Source organism: Oryza glaberrima, chromosome 6 (genome assembly GCF_000147395.1).
Source record: "Oryza glaberrima chromosome 6, OglaRS2, whole genome shotgun sequence".
Classification (NCBI taxonomy): domain Eukaryota; kingdom Viridiplantae; phylum Streptophyta; class Magnoliopsida; order Poales; family Poaceae; genus Oryza; species Oryza glaberrima.
Genome location: NC_068331.1, coordinates 17110933 through 17130499, shown reverse-complemented (window position 1 = coordinate 17130499; position 19567 = coordinate 17110933).

The window sequence follows — 19567 nt, the reverse complement described above, 5'->3', positions numbered from 1 at the left end:
TTTTTCTCTTGCGTGTGCACTCCTCTCTCTCAGCCTAGCGGCGGTGGCGGCACCTTCCCCTCAGCTAGATCCGGCGGGAGGGAAGGCGGTGGCACCCTCCCCACGAGGAGAAGGCGGCAGGCGGCGGCAACGCCCTCCCCTCCGCCAGCGGCAAGGGCGGTGGTGTCGAGCGGCGGCTCTTTTGTGTTATCTATTTGTTCTTGATGTGTATTTTGTGATTGTGTTTTTAACAAAAACTAACACCATTAATTTACTTTATTAAAACCGACACTAAAAAATAGAGCATGCCTATGGTCTTGAGCAGATTAGGCTGAGAAGGCTCGGCGCCTCTCTCTCTCTCTCTCGCGTAGATAAGACCGCCGAGAATCTCTCGCTCTCTCTCTCTCGCGCGCGCTCTCCATTCTCTCGCTCTATCTCTATCTCTCGCTCTATATCTATCTCTCACTCTCTATCTTGCACGTTCCTCTTTCTCTCTCTCGCGCGCACTCCTCTCTCTCGGCCCAGCAGCGGTGGCAACGCCTTCCCCTCAGCTAGATCTAGCAGGAGGGGAGGCGGTGGCACCCTCCCCACAGAGAGCAGGCGGCAGCAACGCCCTCCCCTCCGCCAGATTCAGCAGAGGAGAGGCAGTGGCAGGGGTGGTGGTGTCGAGCGGCAGCAACGGAGGTGGTGTCGAGCGGTGGCTCTTTGTGTTATCTATCTGTTCTTGATGTGTATTTTGTGATTTTGTTCTTGATGGGGATGAGTAGCTTCGATGGTTCCCGGTGGTTGGGAAGAATATTCTTGATGTTAATGTTGATGTGTTCTTGGATGTTCTTGATGTTCTTTGATGTGTTCTAGGCGGGGTGAAGGGAAGCTACTCGATGCCTTTTTTTTTTGGAATTCCTGGAGCCTCAAAGTTCATGGTTTTGGAATATTCCCAACATCTGTGCCGCTTCCTCGGTACCGCTTGGGAACCCGGCATAGGTGCCGGATTTCCCAACACGCACCTATCCAGGTTTCTGTGATAGTATAAGTTTATATTGTTAGATAAATTTACAGTTTAAAACCCATATTTACTATAAGTATGTCAGTATTATGGATAATCTTATACGAAATCGGAACACCCTATAATTATCTTTAAGAAAAAATTCACCTCCTAAAATCGATCATAGATAAATATAATTTATTTTATAGCGATATATTAAATATTATATATTTTAAAAGCTAACTAATAGTTTTAGAAAATTATCTAAGCAGTGATGATGAAGAAAATTTATGGAGAAATAGTGCTTTTGAAACATGAGAGGTGTCATCCGGTTGATATTCCGTCTATATAATATTTTTCAAACGTAATCTTAAATACATGCCCGCGCAAATGCGCGGGCTACCTTTCTAGCTAAGAAATAAAGTTTGGTGGCGAAAAGAATGATCGAAACTGAAACTAGAAGAACCAATAATAAGGACAAATTTAAAACTTGGCCTGTGAAATACGGTGCTAAAATGTATTCTGAAACATAATAATTTCAATAAATTAGTAGATATTTGAGAAGGAGAACAGATTATTGATATTACAACAGAATTATCGGTGATTTTTTACTTAGTTGGATCAGTTAAAATTCGAACTCGACAACTCTAGCGGTGGTGATATGAAAAAGTGGCATGCATGCATGTACGTACGACTCACATCATTAACTAAAAGGATGTATGATTTCACCTAAAAGTGAAAGGGAGAGCCAAAAAAGTCGTAGTTCCAAGTGACGAATCCCAGAGAGAAATTAGGAGAGTTGCAGAAGGGCGCGCGTTCACGGGGGATCGATGCGTGGATCGATCGGGCGACAGCGTGAAACATTTGCATGGCAGCCACATGCTCCCAACCTATCCTGTCTGGTTGAATCATCCATCGAATAATCCTGCATGTGTGCCGCGCCGATCTTGCCTTGTCCTGCCTGCCTCTGCCTGCCTAGAGTCTACCAGAATTAACATACCCGGTGTGCTTTGATTATCTCAGTGCAACCAAATTGGAGTAGCTGATTATTAACGAGAAATCGGTGTGCTGCACACAGGGTGATGATTGGCAAAAGCATCATCACGCAGGTGTTCTTGACTACACCTCGGCACATTCTGCTGACTCGGTATTTTCTCTATAAAAATATTCTCCACAGAAAAAATACTTTAAAATATCATACTAATATATTTTTATGCTTTTACTTAATACTTAATTAAGAGAGAATCCACTCAGTACCACTGAGTTTATTGCATTTCTACAATCTACCACTGACTTTGTCAAGTTCAATTATATACCATCATGTTTTCTTTAACCTCTACCACGTGCCATCGATGTCCAAGAGCCGTTAGTTTGCATCCGTTAGCTGTATTGAATTTTCTCTTAATGACTAAAATACCCTTTCACTAATATATCCATCCTAGCACACCGTCCACCCCCAAATCGATCTTTCCCTGTCTCCCAGCGAGGTGGCGCCGACTCCTCACCGATGCGTCGGTCGCCGGGACTCCCCGACGCGCCTCTGGTTGCCGGACTCCCTATCCTTGTTGCGTCGCCGGCCGGCGGACTCCCCATCGACGCGCCGCTGGCCAGTCGGTCTCCCCATCGATGCGACGTCGGCCGCCGGTATCCCCATCGACGCGACGCTGGCCACCGGTATCCCCATCGACACGACGCCAGCCGCCGGACTCCCCATCAACGCGCCATCGGCCGGCCGACTCCCCATCGACACCATCGGTCGCCGGACTAACCATCCATGCGTCGTCGGCCAGTCGACTTTCCATCGACACGTCGCCGGTCACCGATATCCCCATCGACGCGCCGCCGGTCGCCGGACTCCCCCATCGATGCACCGCCAGCCGGCCGACTCCATTCAGTACTTCAGTGACGATTTGGCACCGCCATCGCTGTCGTCCTCCCAAGCGATGCCGCCGGCAGCGTGGCCGTAACCGGCCACTGACTGCGCCTCCGCCGTTGGGGTCCTAGTGCTTCCATCCCCTCTGTGACAACCACCTCCCCCAATGTCACCGCAACCAGCCGCCGACCTCACCTCCACTGCCGGTGACATATTTCCCTGGACAAAAAAATACCATGTACAATGAGTTAGGGGCAAATAGGTCTTTTTAGAGCACAAACAGATGTTAACTGGACTGTGATGTCATGCAGTAGAAGTTAAAGAAAACACGATGGTATATAATTGAACTTGACAAAGTCAGTGGTAAATTGTAAAAGTGTGATAAACTCAGTGGTACTGAGTGGATTCTCTCCTTAATTAATCATGTGCTAATCTATTGTTTTGATTTGCGTGCAAGTGGGAAGGTTCCTAACCCCACAAACGAACACAACGAATCTTCATAACGATAAATAGAATATATTTTTTTTACCAGATAGATAAAACGAATAAACTATAAGTCTATTCTTGTCACTAATTTTCAATTAATATCAATTAAACCGGGAAAAAAATCGAAATTAACCCCCTGAATTATAACTGTCAATCGAATTACCCCGACTACAAAACCAGATATTTTGAAACCTTAACTATTCAAACCGGACTAATACCCCCGACTACTATTTTGTGTAGTTTTAGGCTAAGCTAGCTTACATGGCATTCCAATGGGACAAAAAAATATTAAAAAATAATGAGCCAACCTGTCAATGCTTCATATCTCCTCTCATCTTCTCATATTCTTCCTTCCCCTCCCTCTCTCTCTACACCCCAAGTAGGAAGGAGGAGGCGGGGCCACGGAGCGGGTGACGATAGAGCGGAGAAGCTCCTTTTCCCTTTCTCTATCTCCGTCCTTTCAGGCGGAGGTGACTGGAAGCTCAGGGCCGATTGTGGGTGGAGGCAACTGGAGGCTTAGGCTTGGGGTGGCGGCCAGCGGTGGAGGTAGCTGGAGTTGGAGTTCGATTCGGAGGCATCGGCCGACGACAAAGGTAGAGCTCGCACACTGGGTGGATGGTGGGAATCGGCTGTAGACTTAGTGGATGTGGCGAAGGAGAGGCGTGGGTGGAGATTAGCAGCTAGCGCGGGGAACGATGGTGAGGGAGAAGATGGGAAAAGAAAAGCCAGCCTTAACAGTTATATTCAAAGTGACTGATAGCATCTGGCACATCACAGTTATATTCATAAAAAATGACACATAAGTGTGCCTCTTGGAGTAAGGTATTTGTTGTTCAGAGTTCACAATCTCATAATCTGATTGTATCTTCTAATACTTGATTTGAAAAAAAAAGGGAAAGAGGCAAATAATTGGATTATGTGATCTGTTTTTAATATTACTCCTCTCGTTCTATGAAAACTTGATGCTTCACAACTTCTACATGAGTGCACAGGGGTACAATGGCCTTTCATGTCAATCCTCATGCTATATTGTTTAGGTGGATATGTTTATATTTCTTGAGTACTTTAAGTAAATGAAGGTGGTTCTAGGTTACTTCTCTGAGATCTGGCATCTCTGCATGACTCATTTTCTACCATCTGAACATGTAAATTTGTTGAATGTAATGATGCCATAATTGGCTCATGTACCTATAGCTTGCATTTCGTTGTTATGCAATGAATGCACATGGATAGCTCTTCTTTATCATTTAGGATTTGTATCTAAGGTGGCATCTAAATAGTTCCATCTGGGAGAGGTTGATATCTTTTTGTATGATATCTATTATATAGCAAGTACTCCCTCCAGTATAACTTCTACTTCTATATCTGCTTTCTTCGCATCTTCTGGGTTGTATTTAAAAGAGCACTGTACATTTTTTTTCTTTGTACAACTACATATAGAGATCAAATTAAGCACAAGCTTATTTTGCCTTTGATTTAAAGATAACTTATTTGCCCTTAAAGCAATGCAAGGAGCTTTCCATTGGCTAATTGCTAGTTTTAGAAGAGATCACTATTTCTAGAGTTTACCTGATATTGCCAGGACCTGCTTAATTAATTTTTCTGGTATTGTTCATTTTGTTAGGAAACGATAGGCGAACAAACGATAAATAACAATAGATCAATCATAAAAGACACGAGATTTAACGTGGAAAACCCTCCCAAAATAGGAGAGAAAAAACCACGGGCGCCAGCCAGCAAAATATCTTCACTATATCTGAGGTGAGGTTACATCACCGCACGGCGGCTTACAAGAGGTATATATATAGTGGAACCCTAAAAAGGGATGATGATCCGTACCGCGGGGGCTCCGCCCCCGCACCCCCGGGCGTCCCCAGGCGCACAGCCCCCGCTACGGCAGAAGCTGGCCTTTATTAAGTGCAAATGAATTTGGATCACAACTCAACACATTTCAGCATAAAGAATGTCTAAAATTGGATTGTTTACTTGCAGAAACATCATTGATTTCATAGATGGTTCTTGGATGAATGAGTGAGACTATCGGGTATTCTGGTTGCACATTAATGTCTTCATTTTTCTTGCATCGACCACTTCAAACTGCAGAGGTGATCATCCTTTGCCTTACTATTCTTTTAAATTTGTTATCCCCCAATCCAACGTGTGTAGATACATAACTATTTACCTGTATAATTTCAGTCATCTGGATTGTATTATTTTTTAAGCTATATTCTAATATATTTACAGTCATTACCATCCAATCGACAAATTAATCTTTCTGCTGGGATCTTATGGGCCTAGCTTCAATTGTGTGTGAGACACGTTTCCTTCGGTTTTATGCAGAAAATCATGCTTATGGTCTTGAAGCTTTGGAGATTGTTCTTGGCTTACACATGTAGTGCTATATTCTTGTGTCAAGATGGGAAACAAGTAGAATCTTGACTAGCTTGAAGATGGGATTAAGCTACTAAATTCCTATGTGAGTTTAGGATCATACTGAAGTGTACAAGGCTTGAGTGCCTGTGTTACGAACTTTATTAGATGATCTTTTAATTAGGACTCCATGTAGCTCTTTATTAGATGATTACTTCAAGAAAAGTATACTGTAATTACTTAAACATAGAGCTCTTATTATGATGATTTGTAGATGTACATTGAATACTGCATATTTAGTGGATTCTTTGTTGGCAATTTTTGATCCAAAAAGCTTGGATGTGTGATTAATTTGATGGGTTTATATGGATGCAATTGCTGCAAATTGAACGCGCAAATGCATATTAAAAAAAAAAAGCAGGGTGTGAGTACTTCCCGGTGTGTGAAGAGTACAATAAACACCCAGCAATCGTAGCCGTCTTACCGTGTGTTACTTCAAGGCTTGCGGAGTGCAAAGCCACGTGACGCCCCGTAACATGGAAAATCCTTTAGGAGTGTTACGAATGAAACTCGGTAACACGTTCCGTCCCGTCTTTGTTCTGTTAGCTCTTCCCGTTACCCTTCCGTGATTTATTCCCGGGAGTTAGAGAAACACATCGGATGTTCCGAGGCCTTCCTAGGTGTTTGTTAGAGAAAAACTCGTAAGTGAACACGGGAATCCTGCGTCACTCCCGGGCATTATTTACGGAGTACTTCACTCGGTAACGTCGGTTGCCTAGTATTTTTCCCTAGTTGCGGAGTGTTTTTGGCACCCGGGAGATTCTCCCGATCTAGTAGTGTTATATGCCCCTCACATTTTTTTTTGCTGACTAGCAGTATAAAAAACCATTTTTTGTAGCGGCCATAACACATTTTCACCAGCGGGGCCGCCTAGCCACCTACGACCATAAGTCAGTGAAGTTAGACGACCTCCGCAAGTGGGCCTTATTCACATGCGAAAATCTGTTTTTTTAAATGGCTACGGTATACCGACTGCTACTAGAAAGATTTTCTGGCCACAAAAAATCATTTTAGAACATACTGCTAGCAAAAAAGATTTTGTTAGCAAGAAATACAAATTATCGTTTCAGTTTGCCTCTAATCCCGCGATCACAAATCCACAAATCAAACAGCAAATCCTTCAATCCCTTCAAAGATCAAAAATCACAATCACAACAAATCACAAATCATTAACCAAAAAATACAGCACACTAAGATTCACAAATAGACCACCACCACCACAATGCACTCTTGGACTCTGGCGTCTAGCTCCTCCTGCCGACGCGGAGGAAGGAGGTCGGGTGACCTTTGATATAGCTAGAAGAGAGGAGAAAGAAGGTTGTGGTTGACGTCGTCGGTTCGTTGTCCTCGCTACTGCTAACCTTCCACATGACCCAAGCCCTGCGAGCCTTGCGGTCACCACCCGCCCGCAACTGCACCTGAGCTCCGTTGGCCAGCCCGCAGACACGAACCTCCCCGCAACTGCCTGAGCTTTGCCACCCACCCGAAGGCATGTCCGACCTCCGTCGGCTCACCCGCAGCCGCGAGCCTCCTCGTTGCCAGATCCGCCGCCCACGAGCCTCTCCATAGTCGGATCCATCGCCCAGTACCTCCCACTGCCTCCCTTCTACCCGCGCACCTCCTGTTCATAGGAACTGCCGCTCACATGCCTCCTGCCACTGGATCCATCACTCACGTGCCTCCCCACACTACTCCCGTTGCCATGGCTGTCACCGTGGCCGTCACTGAGAGCACCTCGGCGAAGGTGGAGGCTGGAGGGAGTAAGGATGCGGAGGAAGAAATGAGATGTAAGGGAGAGGAAGAGAGGCTTGGGGGAGAGAAGATGGATTCTGTGTTTTCCATTTTTCTGTCGCGCGATCAAAGTCTATTTAATATCACTATTTTATTTTCTTCTGTTGGTGCTCTCAAGTAGCCACCAGAGAAAATCATATTTTACCTGCGTATTACTTAAGAGGTCCGCATATAAAAAGAATTCTATTTTTACAAGCGGTTCTTTTAAGTAAACACCAGCTTTGGCGGTTGTTGATCGGAATTCCTCTCAACTATTTTTATAAGCGAGTATTCATTAAATCCACCAATAAAATAAAAGGATGGTATCATGAAAAATATTTTTTAAATAGTGTAGACGGTTACGTATATGCCACGTGCACTACGCCGCCAGCAGTTATTGCCAACAGCTGAATCCATTTCCAACAATCCTCACATAAAAAATCAAGATGATACTCAATAGTGTTGTTTGCAAAGGCATGACCAACAGTATTCTCACACTTAACCATGGTATACCTATCAGCACTATCAAACTTGCTGGTTAATTAATCAACCTGATATATGTTTATTATATTTTATTTTATTAGAAAAAAAATGCCCGTGCGTTATAACGGGTAAATATTATTTTAACTTTATTATTGTTATACGGTTTAGTTAGGGTAAAATTCACTGTGAGAATTCGCTTGAATATTTCTTTTAGAAAATCATGAGCTGCAATTAGGAGTTCATATTTCATCTCAAGTTAGCATGAGTTTTTTTAAAGAGCTTTCTTATACAACTTCTTATGTATTTCCAAAAGCAAACGAGCTTAAAATCCAACTCAAACACGGATATGTATTTCCAAAAGCGAACGAACTTGAAAACTGACTTCAACATGGACGACGTACCAAAATACAAAAAAAAAAAAGAGATTGAAAAAAAAATAGATACACGATATCCATATTGGAGCTTGTTTTTTACATGGTAGAGGCCCATTATAACAAAACAAGCCCACTAGGTCTTACCCTAGCTACTGCACTAACAGGAAAGTACCTCTGGCCGCCTCCACACTATCATCTTAAGTAACCCACACGACATTTGGTTGAAGGATTTAGGGTTTAAAATGTCTGGGTTTTAAGTTTTGATGAATAATTCGATTGGCTGTGATAGTTAGGGGTCGCCAAACAAATTGAACCATTTCTATAAAAACAAATTAAACCAGCATTGGCAATTAAGCTTTGCCATGACACATGTCAATGGCGTGATAGGAAATGGCTGTCAGATTTACAAGGTGGTCCACGTGAAGGCCCATCCAAAAATGAAGTGGATTCATACGCCGATTACTCTGGAGCTAGACAATGCTGATGTTGTTCAGGCTCTAACATAGCAGGTAGCTTCAAGATCCTCTTGGCCGACGACGGTCGCAGAAATCAAAGGTGTGATACAATGTATCCAACGGATGCAGGTGCACAAGATTGAGAGAGAAGCTAATAGGGTTGCTCATGTGTTAGCACAAATGGCAATAAGTACTAGGTCATGTGGAGAGTGGAGGCTGTGCACCCCGCATCAATCGTAGACTTGTTAAATCAAGAATGTAATCCTCTATTTAGTCATTAATAAAGTTCCCTCTTGCCTTAAAAAAAAATCTCAGCCCAAGGCCGCCCAGGTATGACAAACAAAAAAGAACTCCCTTTTAAGTCAAACTCATAATTAATTATTTATTTTCAGATACATGTAAGATACGTTATTAATATATTATGATACACTTTTGGTTATACACATATATTGTTTATTGCATGTTATAAACGCACAAATATTGTTTATTGCATGCTATAAACGCACATATAGATCATATATAGAAGAAAAAAAATCAGCATTTCCAAATTGGCCTGGTAAGGTTTTTTTTAGAGGACTTGGCCTGGTAAGTAATCTGCAGATCGGTATGTGAATCCACTCTTCAAATAAACACATACCTGGGCCAGGACAAATTCGGATACTTCCAAAGGCCCAAACCATGAAGGGGCCCAATTCTTCACGGAATAAGTTAATTTTAGTCTCTCTTCTTATCGTCGAGTTTATATAATTATATCATGTCCTTAAACCGTAATACCAGATATAGCGTCTTCCTTGTCTTGTCCTGTGCCCTGGTTTTGCAAGTTATATAAGGGACACATTATATCTGGTATTTGTGGGTTAAGGACGTGATCCAAACTCGATGATAAGATGAGATACCTAAAGTGAACTTGTCAGCTGTCGCATTCTTCATGCACTCGAGTTTCTAACAATGTTGCGTCTGCCTATAGCAATTTTTTGGTTGTATATGAGCCTTCTGAACAAGATAGATCGATGACCCAATTCTTCATGCACTGGAGTGTTGTATATATAAAAAGACAATCTTGTGTACTCAATTGAACAGCCAGATATGCATAGGCACATCTAGATGCCTTCATAAATCACTACAACAAAACCACTGTTATAAGACATTTGACTTAAGGCACTCTGTGAGTTGTCTCAACTTTGAGAATTACGATTAAAATAGAGGCGACTTTTGAGACGCTTTACAAGTTGGAGACATAGTTTAAGACAATTTACGATTAGCATAAGACTACATCGTTTAGATATGAATATTGAGACGTTTTCAGACGTCTCATTTCTAAGATGTGTTTAGATATGAATATTGAGACGTTTTCAGACGTCTCATTTTTGAGATGAGTTTAGATATGAATTTTGAGACATCTTCATTATATGCATGTCATTGACATCAAACAATACAATTATTATTTACACAGAAAAAAAGAATATTTGAATCATTTAGATTCCATCGGAAAACTACATAATTCCTTATCATCTTCATTACATAATATTATAATTATTTAATCATTTAAATCATGAGGGTTTCCGAGACTAAAATAATATTATAATAATTTTTTAATCATTCAGACTCAATAAAGTCTCTCTCAAATGATTAATATTATAATATTATTTGAATCATTTGGACTGCATTGAAAAACATGAAAAATAATGTACTCGTCCACAGAACGTACAGATTGCGATAATGGGGCACTAACCAAATTAACGTGAATAACTAAGCAGCAAGAATGTGCTTCTTTGTTAGATAGGATAATTACAAACATATACACGTACTTGGTTGATAGAAGTGGGCTGGACCTGCTGCAAACCACTTTATTTGTTGGGCCGACGCTTTGCTTTGTTGGGTGCGTATTTGTGAGAATTCTTGGACGATAGCCTCCGCAACACCCTCCTGAACAATAACCCTCGTGAAAAATCCCCTTGGTGGCGGCGACACAACTCACGCCAACAGATTGCGCCTCCGCATCTCGCAGCGCCTCCTCCGTCGTCAGGTGCGGGGTTCCGCCGCCGCTCGCGACCTGAGGGGCAGGGCCTCCACCGGTAGCCGTGGGCATAGGACCTCCTCCGTTCGGCAGTTCACCAACAGGTACAGCTTCTCCGCCGGCTGGCAAGCCCAACGCATACAATCCATTACTCCATCATCACCATTCAGCAGCCATTTGGTCCTTTTCCCTTTTAAGTCTTTATTTGGATTGGGTTTTGTTATGTGTTTTCCCTTGTCATTTAGATCCGATGAATTTTAGAATTAAAATCTTAATCGCTTATCTAGCACTAGTAGTACTGCTAGTGCGGCTATGCTGGTGCAGATTCATTAGGGTCACTAGTGACCAGGCATTGGAGCACATTATCCCTGAGAGGCTTGTGAGCTTGAATGCTTGATAGTACTAACAGATTTTGGTGCATGGAACCTGTCTGGGATGTACGACTTCCAGCCACATCGCTGACTATGAATGCAAACAACCCTTAAACTTATATAGCTATTGAATTGAACTTGATATGCAGAACAAGTATTATTCTAATTATCTCTAGTGATGTGATGTCATTTGGCTAACTCTATTTACATTACATGCTTACATATATTTTATGCATTATGTTTTCGCTCTGTATTTTTTATTTTTTAAAATATATATAGACGTATCCCCGTATCGGTGTTTTTAAGAAAATGACGTATCCTCGTATCCCCGTACCGCGTATCCGTATCCGTATTCGTATCCCCGTATCAAGGTAACATAGATATTACGTAGAACCAAGTTAAGACAACTTACGAGAGAGTGGATCCACGCATCTTATGAAATTTTGCTGTGAAGGTGGTTCTGAATGCTAGATATCAGTTCCCAAAAGATGAAACTACCTTTCACCAGTGGTATTTTAAATTATGGTTATGAAATTTGTTAACTATTAACATAGTTATTTCTATGCGCATCTTAATGTCCTTCTCAAATCACCCAATCAATTTCACATTCTTTTTGGTATAACTCAGAATTGGTCAGTAGATCAATAGCTAGTGTAAGTGTTAAGACTTGATGTTGTGTATTCTCGATTAATTATGTGAAGAAAAAACTAAGAAAAATCATGAATTTTGACTTATAAAATATTGTTCGGATGCAAATTTTGAATATATTCTTGTAGTATTGAAGAAGACAATGTTAATAACAAGGTTGATGTTTCTCTCTTATTACTCCAGCATACCATATGACTGATGATGGATCGAGATTGGATGAGTGAACCAAGATCATCCGCTGCTTATAAAGATGGTGTAGAATATCTCTTATCTCTTGCATTTCGTGATGTTCCAGAGGATGCCGAGGTCCTTTGTCCTTGCGTGAATTGTAGAAACAGGATAACACAGAATTTTGATAGAGTTAAAACACATTTGAGATGCGCCGGAATTCTTCAAAGTTATACCAAATGGATTCACCATGGTGAGAAATATGATCCACCACCATTAGTATTTGCTCATGTATCAGGCAACTCCATGAATATTCCTATTTCTAGTGTTCGCAAGAGTTGTGTGGTAGAAGGTGGAGAAGGAAGATCGGATGACATGGAAGGACTCCTAAATGCAGCATTTGGCAAGGAAGATAGCTACGAGTCTCTATCAAGTGCTTCTATCAATGATGATGATATTCATTTTGACTCTAACAGTGTGGAACCTGGCATGGATGAGGATGAGAATAATACATTTGGAGATGATCATATTGGGGGGGGGGGGGACAAGATATGTTCACAAGCTTGTTGAAGGATGCAAAGACAAAATTATATCATGGGTGTGATAAATTTTCAAGGTTGTCATTCTTGGTGAATTTGTATCACCTGAAATGCATACATGGATGGACACAAGAATCTTTTACAGCACTACTTGGTTTGCTATCAGATGCACTTCCTCAAGAGGCAGATTTACCGAGGAATTGTTATGAAGCAAAAAAAAATCATTCGTGGTTTAGGTCTTGACTATCAGAAAATCCATGCTTGTCCTAAAGATTGCATGCTCTTTCGAGGTGACAGAGCTAACCAAGAGTCTTGTCATGTGTGTGGTTCCTCCCGTTGGATAACTGATAAGAATGGGCATCCAATTAACTCTGAAGGAAAGAAGAAACCAGCTAAAGTGTTGCGTTATTTCCCATTAATTCCAAGAATCCAGAGACTATTTTCAACTGACCAAACTTCAGGAGAGATGCGATGGCATGAGGAGGGACGTACAAAAGATGGATTGCTACGGCACCCTGCTGATGGTGAGGCTTGGAAAGATTTTAGTTCTCGTTTTCCTAGTTTTTCTGCTGATGCCCGTAATGTGCGGCTTGGTCTTGCCAGTGATGGATTCAACCCTTTTAGGAATATGAGTTCAAAGCATACTACTTGGGCCAGTGATGCTTATTCCTTACAATCTTCCACCTTGGATTTGCATGAAACAAACATCGCTAATTTTGTCGATGATCATTCCTGGACCAGATTCACCTAGGAATGATATAGATATATATTTGGAGCCACTTGTTGATGAGCTATTGCAACTGTGGGAGGGTGTGGAAACATATGATGCTTTTGCAAGGAAGAAATTCTCTCTCCGAGCTGCACTATTATGGACATTGAATGATTTTCCTGCATTAGCTTACCTATATGGTTGGAGCACCGGAGGGAAATATGCATGCCCATCTTGTGCCACACTTACAAAATAATTTCGCCTTAAAAAAGGTGGTAAATTTTGTTATATGGGTCATCGTCGATGGTTGCCACGAGATCACAAATATCGAGAATTGAATAGTCAGTTTGATGGCACTGAAGAGAAGGAAATTGCACCTAAAACATTGAATGGAACTTCTGTTTTGAGAATGCTGGAAGGCAGAGTATTTGTATTTGGTAAGATGGCGAAAAAGAAGGTAAGCGTAGCAAAGATGGCGAAAAAGAAAAAATAAGCCAAAAACAAAAGTAATGAGAAAGGGAGCAATCGGGAACTCAAGCGTAAGAGAAAGACATGCAAAGAGAAATCAAGTGATAACGCAAGTAAGTCTGGAAAGAAACCTGAAGATTGGTTGAAAAAGAGGTCAATATTCTTTAAGCTAGAGTATTGGGAGTTGAACAAATTAAGGCACAATCTAGATGTGATGCATATAGAGAAAAATGTGTGTGATAATTTAATTGGAACCCTGTTGGATATTAGTTCGAAAACTAAGGATGATCTCAATGCACGACTTGACTTGGTAGATATTGGCATTCGACCAGAACTTCACCCTACAGTAGATGATAAAGGAAAGCAAATATTGCCACCTGCACCCTTTACTATGTCAAGAGAAAATAAGGAGATTCTATGTTCAGTAATTCAGAACATTAAGACCCCAGATAGTTATGCATCAAATATTTCTAGGTGTGTCAACATGAAAGATTGCACACTCAATGGTCTAAAAAGTCATGACTATCATGTTTTACTAGAACATTCTTCCCATAGCACTTCGATCATGTTATCCTAGTAAAGCTGTCATGCATATAGTTAACGGATTGGCTCGGTTCTTCAAGAAGTTGTGTTCTAAAGTTATAGATGTATCCGAGCTTGCTGAACTTCAACAGAGTATTGTGATGACATTGTGTGATATGGAGAGAGTTTTTCTTCCATCATTTTTTACTGTCATGGTGCATTTGTTGGTACACTTGGTCGAAGAGGTTAAGCTCGGTGGTCCAGTGCACTACGCTGGATGTATCCTCTAGAGAGGTATTTATATATTGTTTTGCTCTATTATATTAACTATACCATGGACATGACATATTTTTTTAATTATATATAGATCATTTGTTCGGATAAAGGCACTTGTGCGAAACAGAGCTTACCCAGAAGGTTCAATTGCTGAAGGTTATATTGCAGAAGAGTGCCTGACATACTGTTCAAGATTTTTAGAAGGAAGCACACGCTTTACAAGAGCACCTAGAAACCCTGAACCTTCAGATAATATAAAAGACATTTATATGTTTGAGACTGCTAGTGAACCAATTGGCAAGGCCATCACCATAGGACGGTTTGACAACCAGCTTCTAGTGCAAGCACATCGATATGTCTTGCGACATTGTGATGAACTTGAAGACTTTCGCAAGTGCGTAACACAAGCATATTCTATCTTTTTTTTACAGTCATATATATATTGTTTAATGTATACAATTGTTGCAGAGAATTTCTTGATGAAGAGAAAAGAAAACTGCCTCATACAACTAACTTGACACAGTCCGATGTCGACAGGTTGATCAATAGAAGCTTTGCTGATTGGTTGGAACAAAAGGTATGATTGTCTATGTATTCATATTTATGCTGTAAGAAGTTATTTAGATAGCCAAGAATAACAATATTCTTATGCAGGTTTTACAAAATGGTGGAGTAGATATCGATGAAAAGACGAGAGCGTTGGCTGCAAAACCGAACAAAACTGTTGTGTGCTACAGTGGCTATATTATGAATGGTTTCAGGTTCCACACTATGATGCGTGAGGCTGGCCGCTCCACTCAAAACAGCGGCGTAGTTAACATTGCTGATGATGGTGTTAATTACTATGGCAGATTATCGGACATCGTAGAATTGTCATATAGAAAATACAAGGTAGTGCTCTTTAGATGTGATTGGTATGACGTCCATCATAAAGCCGGCATCAAAAAGGATGAATTTGATTTCACCCTTGTGAACTTCTCCCGAAAGATACATAGTGGAGATAAATTAGATCATGATCCATTTGTCTTTTCATCACAAGTGGAACAGGTTTTTTATGCTGAAGATGCAAAAGCTAAAGGATGGCACGTCGTAACGAGATTTAAGCCCAGAGATATTTTTGATATGGGTGTGGAACAACAATCTAATGAAACAGAGTAGAGGATGGTTGTGTGCTTTCAGGGATGCAGTAGCAGGAAATTATTTTATCTTGGACAATACTGTGTTAAAGCTTGTTTGTTTACCCATACACTCTGATTTTACTTTTTATTTAGCTGCTTGATTTGATTGCATATATTTGAATGAGCAATGATGTGAGTTTTGACTTATGGTGAATTTGTCGACTGGTTCTGTTTCTGTTCACTGTTGATATTGAAATCATCTAATTTTGTCGACTGGTTTTGTTCTGTTCACTGTTATGTGATGATAGGTTACGGTTGTTCAGTCCTAGTTTCAGGTTTGCCAAATACACGTCTTTATACTTTTAGGGAGTTGCTATGCATAGAAGCACAAATCTTATGTTTACAAGACTATGACCAAGAAAAGACAAAAATAACAATATAAACTGCACTTTTAACCAAGAGAGAGAGAGATGGTCAAATAACTGAACAGGAAAACTAAAGAACTTTGCACAGAAGTGCAATGTTATGCAAGAACTTCCAAGATGCAAAGTAGTTAACTTCATACAGAGATGTTTCGATATACAAGAACCGTCAAGATGGAAATTCTGAAACCTATCCAACTTGATATCAAGAGTCTGAAAACTAGTTGCAACCAACGTTTTTGGTCGATAACCATGAAGATTCCGGTCAATAAGAAACCAAGTAAACAACAGTATATATCACAATTTGACATACATCTAGGGCTCGATTCCACTTCAACGCATCACTCGGTTTTTATAACTGAAAAACACACTCATATTTTTAACTACAAACCAAGTCACAATACAATAAATTATAGTTATGTAGTTCTTTCAAAAAAAGATAAATGGTCAAATAAATATTGAAAATCAACGGCATCATTTATTAAAAACCGACAACTTATACATATGTGGGTACATTAGGGATAATTTTATGAATTATCGTCCAGCCAACATATGCAAATTAAAATAAAAAAGCTTTTTTAATTGTTAAATCTCCTATAAATACAGACTTTTATTTATTAATTCTAAAAAAAATCGGAGCCAAGTATGCGTAGTACCATATAACATATCACCCATCTCATATCATATCCCATATTATTTCCTTCGAATCGGATTCAGGAACAGATATTAATTTGTATCTCTAATTCATATATAATAAATATAATAAGGTAATTAAAGTATCAAAAAGATACATCAAGAAAAAATATACAATATTACATATGAGCACGTAAAATAATGGTTAACCAATCTTTTATCATGTTTTTAGGTGGATTTATAATAAATTTTCATACATATTTTATAATACATGACATACGGGCAAATACATGTCTTCCCCTATCCTAACCCATATTTTTTTAACGAATTCGGGTTCGAACTCGGATAGTATCGGGTATCCCGTTTTTTCCATATTCCTCCCATGAGTCTCGGGTCGGGCGGGCGGTTGGGAAATACCCGCCCTATTTCACCCCTACCGACAAGTTAGATCCGCCCCTGACTAATTCCGAATACAAACTATTATTTGCTAATTCCAAAAAAAATCTCAAGCCAACTTATGCAAATCCAGATTAGAGAAAATATATTTTGGAATTGTTCATCTGAGATGGACAGGGACTTTAATTTATTAATACTAAAAAATTCTGAAGCAAAGTCATGCAAACCCAGATTAAATAAAAATATATTTTCAGATTGTTAATCTGACATGAATATATTTAAAAATATCTGAGATGAACATACAAAATTATTTACTATTTTTTTTAAAAAAAATCTCAAGCAAAGTCATGCAAATCCAGCTCAAAGTAAAAAAAGCAAAAATACAACGAACTTTTGAGCTCGAACAATGTATGTATGTCACAGAAAAACACCTGTTAACCAATAGACCACAACAAGTATTGAGATTCTCTACACGTATGTTTGTAAAGATACGTGTAGTAGTAGTAGTAGCGTTCCTGTTTTGCCGCCTAAGACGGATTTCTTTTGGCGGCATATTTTTTGAAGCGTTCGCGGTATATATATCGACTGCCGTTCCTAAATATATTTTGTTTTGCCGCCTAGGCTGATTTTTTTGGCGGCATTTTTTTTGGAAAGCTTACTGTATATATATCACGGACCTACTTTTCCACGCCACATCCCTAAACCTCTCCATCTCCATAGTACTCTCCTGTAACAGAATTGGAAAACCCAATCTGGCGACGGCTGCCCGCCGCCGGCACCCGGCGGTGCTGTTCCTCCGTTCTTCCTTGCACACGACGGCTGCCCGCTGCCGGCGCCCGGCGGTGCTGTTCCTCCGTTCTTCCTTGCACACAGGTGGGTCAATTAACCTCTGCTGATTCTTCTTGCTGTTTCTTTGTTGCGCATTGAATCGATCTAGGTTAGTACATCGCCTTCTCTCCTTAATTTCAGTCAATCAACAAGTTAGGCAAATTCAAAATCCCCCCTAGCTTCTCTGTAGTTCGGCCCCCTATTCCCCTCCATCAACAGCAGTTCATCACCGCCATAAGGGTTCGTTTAATCCCTAAGAGAAAGGGGGGTTTGGAGAGGATTGAGGGGGAACGATTCCACACCATAATAGGTGTGGAATAAATCCCTTCCAAATCCTCTCGGTCCACTTGTGAGAGAGGGATTAGCAGAACAAGACCTAAAGGGGTAGGGTTCCACTACCTTCAATTTCCATTTTTCTAATTTCTTGGTTGAAACTCTCAATGGTGGCCGGCAAGTCCTCCTTGGGTCATCGTCTTTGTGGTCGCAGTTGTTGCTGCTTGTAGTGTGCCCGATCTGCGAGTATCCTGGTATTGTGTAAATTGGATTTCATCAATGCACAGCTATCGTTATTCTGAAGATCCACCAAGCACAATCTTAATGTATAATTTATAATTCACTAAATTATTCTCATTCCTCTTTAGTATATTACTGTTTGACAGAATAAGGCACATATGCAGATGGAAATTAGATTGTGCAGTGCATTGTATATTATCTATGCCTAATTCTGTAAATGAACAGGCCATAAAAACAATAAAATTGCTTATCATGCATTTCGAATTTCCTATGCAGTTAATTAACTTTCATTATATGCATGTTTTACTTCAGTAAACAATTATGGCGAGGGGGCCAAGACGTCTACGGAAGTTGAACCTAGATGCACAGAGCGCAGGACATGTGCAAGCTGAAGAAGAAAATTTGCTGTACAACTTTGAAGCTCTAGATGAAGCAGATGCACAATTCAATGACGATAATTTGCATCTCGAAGCTCAAGATGCAGGGAATGTACAACCCACAGAAGATAGTGAGCAAGACCTTTCAGAGAATGATGACATAATCACGGAGTTGCCTCTTGCAGCCAAAAGACCAATTAATATAATCTGTAAGTTTCATATTTTCTTCCTATATATGTCTATATATATGATTTTTCCTATCACCCATAGCTGAACTGTTCCTAAATGTAGGGCCAAATGGGGAGGTACGACAGGTTCAAGGAAATTTTAATGTAAAAAACTTGGACCAACTGAAGCAAGGAAAGGTAATTGTGGAGACGGATGAACATGGTATTCCAAATGATAGATCAGGTTCTGTTCTAGGCTCGTATCTTGGTAAGCTTGCACAGAATTCAACATTTGCACCATTGGACATTCCAAAGTGGGACCATGACTTATTTGTGGGACCAAAGGAGAGCATAGTCGCTGACGTGGAGGTGAAATTTTTAATTAATGTAAACAAATATTATCATGCTTATTTCAGATCTAACTTTTAGTTATTCATGGTAAAGATGAAATTTGTGTACCCTTCTGAGACGAAGCAGCTTACAAGAGACTGGATTCTAATGAAAGCTGATAAAGGGTGGAGATCTTACAAAAGCCGTTTGAAGGGAAGATACTTTAATCC